Source organism: Salvelinus namaycush, chromosome 33 (genome assembly GCF_016432855.1).
Source record: "Salvelinus namaycush isolate Seneca chromosome 33, SaNama_1.0, whole genome shotgun sequence".
Lineage (NCBI taxonomy): Eukaryota > Metazoa > Chordata > Actinopteri > Salmoniformes > Salmonidae > Salvelinus > Salvelinus namaycush.
The window spans coordinates 27,029,494-27,040,832 of NC_052339.1; the positions used below are offsets into that span (position 1 = coordinate 27,029,494).

At 42.8% G+C, this 11,339-nt stretch overlaps 1 long non-coding RNA gene across 1 annotated transcript in view; it reads left to right on the plus strand.

Annotated features, from left to right (window-relative positions):
* Positions 1–7,249: 7,249 nt before the first annotated feature.
* LOC120027613 overlaps positions 7,250–11,339 on the plus strand; it is a 63,064-nt gene continuing 58,974 nt past the window's right edge. The window contains exon 1 of the long non-coding RNA XR_005473331.1: positions 7,250–7,377. This is a non-coding gene — a long non-coding RNA (uncharacterized LOC120027613). The remainder of the gene's footprint in view (positions 7,378–11,339) is intronic.

Sequence of the window (11,339 nt, forward strand, 5' to 3'; positions counted from 1 at the left end):
AAAATACTCACAACATTCTGTCCTAACATAAAATACTCACAACATTCTGTCCTAACACAAAATACTAGCAACATTCTGTCCTAACACAAAATACTAGCAACATTCTGTCCTAACACAAAATACTCACAACATTCTGTCCTCAAACAAAATACTCACAACATTCTGTCCTAACATAAAATACTCACAACATTCTGTCCTAACATAAAATACTCACAACATTCGGTCCTAACACAAAATACTCACAACATTCTGTCCTAACATAAAATACTCACAACATTCTGTCCTAACACAAAATACTCACAACATTCTGTCCTAACATAAAATACTCACAACATTCTGTCCTAACACAAAATACTCACAACATTCTGTCCTAACACAAAATACTAGCAACACTCTGTCCTAACATAAAATACTCACAACATTCTGTCCTAACATAAAATACTAGCAACATTCTGTCCTAACATAAAATACTCACAACATTCTGTCCTAACATAAAATACTCACAACATTCTGTCCTAACATAAAATACTAGCAGCACTCTGTCCTAACATAAAATACTCACAACATTCTGTCCTAACATAAAATACTAGCAACATTCTGTCCTAACACAAAATACTAGCAACACTCTGTCCTAACATAAAATACTCACAACATTCTGTCCTAACACAAAATACTAGCAACACTCTGTCCTAACATAAAATACTCACAACATTCTGTCCTAACATAAAATACTAGCAACATTCTGTCCTAACATAAAATACTCACAACATTCTGTCCTAACACAAAATACTAGCAACACTCTGTCCTAACATAAAATACTCACAACATTCTGTCCTAACATAAAATACTAGCAACATTCTGTCCTAACATAAAATACTCACAACATTCTGTCCTAACATAAAATACTCACAACATTCTGTCCTAACATAAAATACTCACAACATTCTGTCCTAACACAAAATACTCACAACATTCTGTCCTAACATAAAATACTAGCAACACTCTGTCCTAACATAAAATACTCACAACATTCTGTCCTAACACAAAATACTAGCAACACTCTGTCCTAACATAAAATACTCACAACATTCTGTCCTAACACAAAATACTCACAACATTCTGTCCTAACATAAAATACTAGCAACATTCTGTCCTAACATAAAATACTCACAACATTCTGTCCTAACATAAAATACTAGCAACATTCTGTGCTAACACAAAATACTAGCAACACTCTGTGCTAACATAAAATACTAGTAACACCCTGTCCTAACATAAAATACTAGCAACATTCTGTCCTAACATAAAATACTAGTAACACTCTGTCCAAACTCATAAAATACGAGCCGCACCCTGTCCTAACACATAAAATATTAACAACACTGCCCTAACACACAAAATACTTGCAACAATCTGTCCTAACACATAATACTAGCCGCACCCTGTTGTAACGCATAAAATACTAGCCGCACCCTGTCCTAATGCATAAAATACGAGCAACACTCTGTCCTAACACATAATATAAGAGCAACACTCTGTCCTAACGCATCAAATACTAGCTTGACCCTGTCCTAATGCATAAAATACTAGCCGCACCCTGTCCTAATACATAAAATACGAGCAACACTCTGTCCTAACACATAAAATACTAGCCACACCCTGTCCTAACGCATAAAATACAAGTAACACTCTGTCCTAACACATACTAACTGTGTAAGGGATGCGTAATCAGTGGCAGGGAAGTCAGACGCAGGAGAGCAGAACTTGGTAATAGCCGGAGCAGTTAAATAGCAAAACCCACGGCATAAAAATAACAAGATAATTGGGTACAAAAACCCGTCGCGCACCAAACAACACATGCACAAGCACTTACAATAAACAATCCCACACAAGGACATGGGGGAAACAGAGGGTTAAATACACAACAAATGATTGGAGGAATTGAAACCAGGTGTAAGGAAAAACAAGACAAAACACATGGAAAATGAAAAGTGGATCGATGATGGCTAGAAGACCGGCGACGCCGAGCTCCGAGCGCCGCCCGAACAAGGAGAGGACCCGACTTCGGCGGAAGTCGTGACAAACTGCACCCTGTCCTAACGCATAAAATACTAACAACACTGTCCTAACACATAAAATACAAGCAACACTCTGTCCTAACACATAATATACTAGCAACACTCTGTCCTAACACATAATATACTAGCAACACCCTGTCCTAACACATAAAATACACTATGGCCAAAAGTATGTGGACACCTGCTCGTTGAACATCTCATTCCAAAGTAATGGGGAATAACATGGAGTTGGTCCCCCCTCCCCTTTGCTGCTATAACAGCCTCCACTCTTCTGGGAAGGCTTTCTAGTAGATGTTGGAACATTGCTGCGGCGACTTGCTTCCATTCAGTAACAAGAGCATTAGTGAGGTCGGCCACTGATGTTGGGAGATTATGCCTGGCTCACAGTTGGCGTTCCAATTCATCCCAAAGGTGTTCGATGGGGTTGAGGTCACGGCTCTGTGCAGGCCAGTCAAGTTCTTCCTTCCACACCGATCTTGACAAACTATTTCTGTTTGGACCTCACTTTGCGCATGGGGGCATTGTCATGCTGAAACAGGAAAGGGCCTTCCCCAAACTGTTGCCATTTTTACCGGACATGTTCTGTGAGCTTGTGTGGCCTACCACTTCGCGGTTGAGCTGTTGTTGCTCCTAGATGTTTCCACTTAACAATAAAAGCACTTACAGTTGACCGGGGCAGCTCTAGCAGGGCAGAAGTTTGTAGAACTGACTTGTTGGAAAGGTGGCATCCTATGACGGTGCCATGTTGAAAGTCACTGAGCTCTTCAGTAAGGCCCTTCTACTGACAATGTTTGTGTATGGAGATTGCATGGCTGTGTGCTCAATTTGATACACCTGTCAGCAACGGGTGTGGCTGAAAAATCCAAATCCACTAATTTGAAGAGGTGTCCACATTTTTTTGTAGTGTTCTAGCAACACCCTGTCCTAAACCATAAAATACAACACTCTGTCCTAACGCACCCTGTCCTAAACCATAAAATACAAGCAGAACCCTGTCCTAATGCACAAAATACTAGCAGCACCCTGTGCTAACGCATATCATAAATCATTATTCTGATTAATTTGATTAAAAGACGTTACAGATGAACTACATTTGGATAAACCATAAACCTTGATTAAAAGGCAAACGTTACGTATCTAACATTGCCTTTTGGCACATCATTAATTTCTGTTAAGTGAAATGCTTGCAGAATTTATCCTAACAAGTCCAATCAACTGCACCATTGAAGACATCATGACATATAAAGAGCCTGTTCTAATGGCCTCACCTGTTTCAGCTGTTGTGATCGTGTCACAAATGTGCACTGCAGCCATGCGCTCCTGGGGGAAGTTTCAGCTTCTCCTCACCCAATCCTAACCTTAATCATTAGTGGGGGAAATGCTAAACTGACCCAAGATCAGCATCTAGGGGTAACTTCAAACCACACTCAGCACAGACAGGGACCGTATTTGTGTGTGTGTTGACCACAGGGGGGCAGGATCACCACATTTTCTTCCATACTGAGTTATTTTACCAGCCACCATGTCCATGTACCATTTCCTGTATATCTGATGTCTGAAGCTCTGTCACTTTAACCAGCTAACCCTAGCTTCTTTTAAAATGAGTGAGTTTAAATGAGCCCCGAACGGGATTGTAGCACAAGGGATTAGATTTTCCCTTTTCGTTACAAATTGACTGAACAAACAGATGCCCAGTGGATACTAGCATCTAGCCCTTACAAAGCTCTCTGATATTTCACGTGACTGTGACATCGTTTTTAAAGTATCACAATTTCGCGGTAAATCTGCGGACATGGAAAACCTGTCTGTAATAAGTAATGTTCTTTCTGTAAGGAGTCTCTCTATGGCTGGGTCCTCTCTAAGGTTAATATACATGATTGTGTCATGAGTCTCAGCTACTCATAGTGGGACTTTTATTGTTGTTCAATGACATTTTGGGGAAATGTCAGCAGTCACAATCTGCCCTTCTTGAACCTGGGTTCTGTTGGGGCTGTGGTTGGGATAAATGGCAGTCATGAAAGAAGTGTAAACGTTATTGCCCTGTTGCCTGTCACTAACAAACCCAACCAGAGTCAGTATTCAGAAAACGTTTCAGAGTAGAAGTGCTGATCTAGGATCAGTGTTCTGTTTTAGATCATAATGAATTATATTAAAATGGACAGTGAGTACCTGATCCTAGATCAGCGACAATACTCTTAGATACTTTGTGAATACGGACCAGATGTGCTGGTCGCTCCACAACAGAGAAAGACTCTAAATCTAAATGCTTAGCTCAATTCCTCTTATTTTGACAGAACAGCCACAGTTTCATTTTAATCTTGAACGTTGATACTACCTAACACTTTCAGCCACCCATGTGTTTGGATTTTCTCCTAGTTTCACAAAAGAGCTATAGCTTTGTCTGACTCACTTTTACAAAAATATTAAGAGAAGCCACACTAATAACAAAGAATGTTTTATTCATGGTGATTTCCCCCCATGCACGATGCTATCACTATCCACTAAGCAGCAGGTCTCCTCCAGCAGTGCACCCCATTGGCTGTTTCTCAGAGAATAGCTTTGCATTGTAATGGGTATAACACCACACTTTGACCAGGACAAAGAACCTGGTAGCGCTGCGTACGTGCTGCCTCACTCTCTGTGCGACCTGATTGGAGAAACTGAACTGGGAATAAAAGCCAGTGATGAGACATAAAGGGGTTTATATTTGAATGGATAATGCAGGGAGACAGGGAAGATTATTGAAGCTATACTTTGCTTAAGGAATAAGACCTGAAGGAGGTGTGGTATATTGGTCATGTACCACAAACCCCGAGGTGCCTTATTGCTATTATAAACAGGTTACCAATGTAATTAGAGCAGTAAAAAATGTTTTGTCATACCCAATGTATATGGTCTGATATACCACGGCTGTCAGCCAATCAGCATTCAGAGCTCGAACCACACAGTTTATAATGCTAAATATAGCACTTGTAAGACATCTTTATTTTTCCTTTACTTTCTTTCCTCAGCTTGACTGTTTTTTTCTTCTGATATGCTTTCATTGTGAAAGACTAACCACCACAGGCCTTTAATGTCTCTTTATATCCCTTATTTTACCAGGTAAGTTGACTGAGAACACTTTCTCATTTACAGCAACAATCTGGGGAATAGTTACAGGGGAGAGGAATGAACCAATTGGAAGCTGGGGGCGATTAGGTGGCAATGATGGTATGAGGGCCAGATTGGGAATTTAGCCAGGAAACCAGGGTTAACACCACTACTCTTACAATAAGTGCCATGGGATCTTTAGTGACCACAGAGAGTCAGGGCACCTGTTTAAAGTCCCATCCGAAAGATGGCAACTTACACAGGGCAATGTCACCAATCACTGCCTTGGATCATTGGGATAAAAAAAAAAATATCTGAGGAAATAGTGCCTCCTACTGGACTTCCAACACCACTTTCTTTAGCATCTGGTCTCCCATCCAGGACCAACCGTGCTTAGCTTCAGAGGCAAGCCAGCAGTGGGATACAGGGTGGTATGCTGCTTAATGATCTATTAAAGTGTTGTCAATGTTATTAAAGATCTGTCTTTTGTTCTATAGGAGGCCACGTATATAATTCATAAATATAAATCAGAATCGTCTGTGTGAAAAGTTGTTTGCAGTTGCACTTCCGATCGTAGCCACATGAAGCCAGTATTCCACTTCACACCATAGTGCGAGTCTGTAAGAAGCAATGACAGTGAAGCACACTGTGCTCCAATGAGTATGTGACTGCAAAATGACCACACACGATTTATACCGGCTAAATCTACCTTCTGTTACAACACTGATTTCATTTGTCACACTACAGCCATTTATATACCAAAACTCCTTGTGGTACGTCCTAATAAAATAGTATACTGGACTGACATTTCAGGTCAGGCTATATGGCTACTGTAATGATCTGTCATATAAATAATTACTTTCCAGAGATCACATCACTGTTTCATTGGATTAATAAAGGTGCATCTCATTGTATCTAGGCCCCACATGATGGGAGAAGTTTTGTACTTCGAGAGATTAAATCTATCTCTTATCTTTTGCAGACCACATCTGTGCAGTGGGAGGGGGCCGAGAGGCATCAATTTATTCCAGGTGACAGATTTACTTTCAATAATTCATACGAAAGTTGGAACACACCCTTCAAAGGGATGCGGGTAAAGATGAGTGTGGTCTGAGGTGTACTAAGAAGATGTAGCCTACTGACAGTATGTGTCGTTGTGACAGCCTTTGTAATTCTCATCACATTCTAATAGTCTAAAGGGAATTATTAACTGGGTGGTTCGAGCCCTGAATGCTGATTGGCTGACAGCTGTGGTAACATTGGTAACCAGTTTATAATAGCAATAAGGCACCTCGGGAGTTTGTGGTATATGGCCAATATATTATCCTACCCAGAGCAAGTTGGTCTGTTAATAGCCTAAACATATTTTTATTAACTCCCAGCATTTTGCCTCTGAATTTCCCTCTAAATCAGTGGCTGAAAATCATGCCGTATACTCATCAGAAATCAGTACTTCTGTGTGCCTTCTCCAATGATGATTGACATTCAGAGATAGGGTCTAATCTGATTACGTCCCACTGGAAGACTATACAATCAGAGATAGAGACTGAAATAGACATTTGCCATGCAATAACCAGTTAGCCTACTATCTTGGGTTAGTTATTCATTGGTGCATGCACCTCCATTATAATAGCTATTACAGAGACTATCCTTCCAGCCATTGCATTAGGCAGAAAGAAGCAGCAGTGACATTTTTCTGACTACAGTAGGCTAGGCTAGCTCAGAGGAACAGTAGCAGCATTAGGCTAGCTCAGAGGGACAGTAGCAGCATTAGGCTAGCTCAGAGGGACAGTAGCAGCATTTATCTCACTTAATAAAAGCCACTGGATTGGAGCTCCAACAGCCAGCCCACATATGTGATTAATATTTTAACTGACAGTAACATTGACCTATGAGGGTTGACCTATCCCGTTATGGAAAGAGGCTTTGCCCAGAATGGGTGTGACTTCTCTTGCTGGGAATGGCTTGTGTGGAAGATGACCAATTGCGCAATAGAGGGGCGTGTCTGTGAGGAGCGATGGGTTCGGTTGTAGCATCGACTGTTAGTGGACAGCGAGAGGACTGTCGTGCAGGTGTGAGAGGCACGCTACGCTGTCCTGAACTGGATTTACGTCGTCCCGCCAACCAGCAGACATTTCAGAAATAACGGTATTTATCTTAGAGGATCGTATCAGAGGGCTGGAAAGGACAAAACATCTATAGGAATCAGGTAAACATATCTTTACAAATGAAGTGTCCCTATACTTGTTTTATTCGGGACGGACTTCAGCGCATGAATGAGAGTAACATCTGTTCGGTTTTGTTTTGGTCACTGCACAGTAGTGTTTTTACTGTGAAGATCAACGGTTGTTTTCAAAGTTTACTTTGTTGCAGTTTTATTTAAGAAGTAGTCAAACCATTTTCGAGGTAACAGTATTGCCTATTGCGGATTTCGTTATTTGCTAAAATGACTTGTTGATAAAACAATATCTCACATCCGTACGCGAGGAAAATATGTCATTTTTTTCTCTTGACTGATAATTGTATTTATAGGCTACTGTATTTTACCGTATCCTGTCTCCATGACGTCAACAGCTGTTTATACATAGTATTCTGTGCGTAACGTCGCAAATAATTTGCTTTAATGCCTTGAGAATAGACTGGCTACTGGTCAAAAAGCACAAGAGGATTTCGACACCCACCATCACAGATTGTTCTGAAATCCTTTCTGTTGTTAGAAAAAGATACGATAGCATTCCTGCAACATTATTTTGCTGAGAAATTAAGCTAATTGTTTGCACCCAAATTGGCCATTTTAATGTATAGGATTCATATAATACTCAATAAATATAGTACCTAACATCCGATTTGGTCTAAACTTTTTTTCTAACAATGAGTTAGACATGAGGAATCCAAAGGTATTGTAAAAAGCCATTAGCGGACCGATATAGCCCTCTGCAGCGCAGCTAAACTGACCAAGACACACCTCCAACAACACATAAAACCTCCACATAATTCTGCCCAAAAACAATGACAATGTCTCTCAACCAGTGGCATATTGGCTTTTTTTTTTTAGGTGAGCGCTGATGCCTCCCTGTGATAAGCAGTGCCCACTTTGTCAAAATATTTAGTGTCCATTCCCAGCGCGCCTCTCCAAGGTGCTGTTGGAGAGACGTATCGCTGCAGCCCTCCACCAACGTTCCATCAGAAAAAGAATCTAACATAAATCATGTAGCAGAGAGTATATGGTAGAAAGAGTGTGTGGCCTTTTCTGTAGCCTACAGGCTAGAGATAACATGTATGACAATGTAATGAGACAGACCCTTTTTTACATCATGCAAGTTTCTACGATCAATTAGCCTAACCTACATGGCTCCCAATCAAATAAAAAATGTGCTGACATGTTAACAAACAAAATATCCTATAAACAGGACCGGTCAAACTAAATAGGAAAATATGGAATGGATAATCAGGCTACTCACAACTGTCCAGGAGTTTCACCCCATCGGCTAAATTGTCATGATCAGCGGTTTCAAGTTTGTATCCGTCAAAATGAGCTGATCATAGTGAAGAAGAAAAAACTTCTGCATTTCCCGTTGCAAATAGGCTCAGGATAACTCCTGATAAAGTTGGGTAGCTGATATTCAGAGTTTAAATAGCCAACTGAATTAGTCACAGGAATTAGGACTAATTAAGCCAATGCAACAGCCTGTTTTTACACATGGATGGTCCTACCACATGGATGGTCCTACCACATGGATGGTCCTACCACATGGATGGGCCTACCACATGGATGGGCCTACCACATGGATGGTCCTACTACCACATGGATGGTCCTACCACATGGATGGTCCTACCACATGGATGGTCCTACCACATGGATGGGCCTACCACATGGATGGTCCTACCACATGGATGGGCCTACCACATGGATGGTCCTACCACATGGATGGTCCTACCACATGGATGGGCCTACCACATGGATGGTCCTACCACATGGATGGTCCTACCACATGGATGGGCCTACCACATGGATGGGCCTACCACATGGAAGGTCCTACCACATGGATGGTCCTCCCACATGGATGGTCCTACCACGTGGATGGTCCTACCACATGGATGGGCCTACCACATGGATGGTCGTACCACATGGATGGTCCTACCACATGGATGGGCCTACCACATGGATGGGCCTACCACATGGATGGGCCTACCACATGGATGGTCCTACCACATGGATGGTCCTACCACATGGATGGGCCTACCACATGGATGGTCCTACCACATGGATGGTCCTACCACATGGATGGGCCTACCACATGGATGGTCCAACCACATGGATGGTTCCTACCACATGGATGGTCCAACCACATGGATGGTCCTACCACATGGATGGGCCTACCACATGGATGGTCCTACCACATGGATGGTCCTACCACATGGATGGGCCTACCACATGGATGGTCCTACCACATGGATGGTCCTACCACATGGATGGGCCTACCACATGGATGGTCCAACCACATGGATGGTCCTACCACATGGATGGGCCTACCACATGGATGGTCCTACCACATGGATGGGCCTACCACATGGATGGTCCTACCACATGGATGGTCCTACCACATGGATGGGCCTACCACATGGATGGTCCTACCACATGGATGGGCCTACCACATGGATGGGCCTACCACATGGATGGTCCTACCACATGGATGGTCCTACCACATGGATGGGCATTCATAACATTCCATTGCAGGCAGACATGGAAGGCTACACCCCAGACAGATGTTCTTTTGGCAGCCTTTTTTGGTCCTGTCCAGACTAGCAGTCTTTTTTGGGGCCTGTCCAGACTAGCAGTCTTTTTTGGTCCTGTCCAGACTAGCAGTCTTTTTTTGGTCCAGTCCAGACTAGCAGGCTTTTTTTGGTCCTGTCCAGACTAGCAGTCTTTTTTTTGGTCCAGTCCAGACTAGCGGTCTTTTTTTGGTCCAGTCCAGACTAGCTGTCTTTTTTTGGTCCTGTCCAGACTAGCAGTCTTTTTTTGGTCCTGTCCAGACTAGCAGTCTTTTTTTGGTCCAGTCCAGACTAGCTGTCTTTTTTTGGTCCTGTCCAGACCTGCTTTGATTTCCACTTCCACAGATGTTGGTTTTTGGTCTGGACCAGCCTTGATTTGGACCAAACATAGACATCTATGTTTAGAAAGGGGAAAGAGGGATACCTAGTCAGCTTTACAACTGAATGCCTTGAACGGAAATGTGTCTTCCGCAGTTAACCCAACCCCTCTGAATCAGAGAGGTGCGGGAGGGAGGGGCGGGGCTGCCTTAATCGACATCCACGTCTTGCGGCACCCAGGGAACAGTGGGTTAACTGCCTTGCTCAGGGGAACAGTGGGTTAACTGCCTTGCTCAGGGGAACAGTGGGTTAACTGCCTTGCTCAGGGGAACAGTGGGTTAACTGCCTTGCTCAGGGGAACAGTGGGTTAACTCAGGGAACAGTGGGTTAGCTCAGGGGAACAGTGGGTTAACTGCCTTGCTCAGGGGAACAGTGGGTTAACTGCCTTGCTCAGGGGAACAGTGGGTTAACTGCCTTGCTCAGGGGAACAGTGGGTTAACTGCCTTGCTCAGGGGAACAGTGGGTTAACTGCCTTGCTCAGGGGAACAGTGGGTTAACTGCCTTGCTCAGGGGAACAGTGGGTTAACTGCCTTGCTCAGGGGAACAGTGGGTTAACTGCCTTGCTCAGGGGAACAGTGGGTTAACTGCCTTGCTCAGGGCCAGTATGACAGATTTTTACCTTGTCAGCTCGGGGATTCAATCCAGAGCGTTTCTGGTCCAATGCTCTAACCACTAGGCTACCCATCCACTCATTGTGCTAATGCTAGTTAGCGTTGGCTTACGAAACTACCTCTAACTTCCTTCGTAATGGGCACAGAGACATAAAACGTGTATCCACAAGTTCATCTGACTCTGGGGAAGTAGATAAAGGGCCTCATTGCCAAAATCCTGAAGTATCCCTTTAATATCAGCCACAGCACAATGGTCTTTGGCAGTAGGCTGTAGAGAAAATATTAAATTTCAGTCTCTGCGCAGGCAAAAATGTTGATATGCCGTGATTGTTGTGTACACTATCAAAAACATTGGTGTTCTGGTTGCAGCTTGGAATAAGCACTGCTGTACAAATATTGACGTAGACTA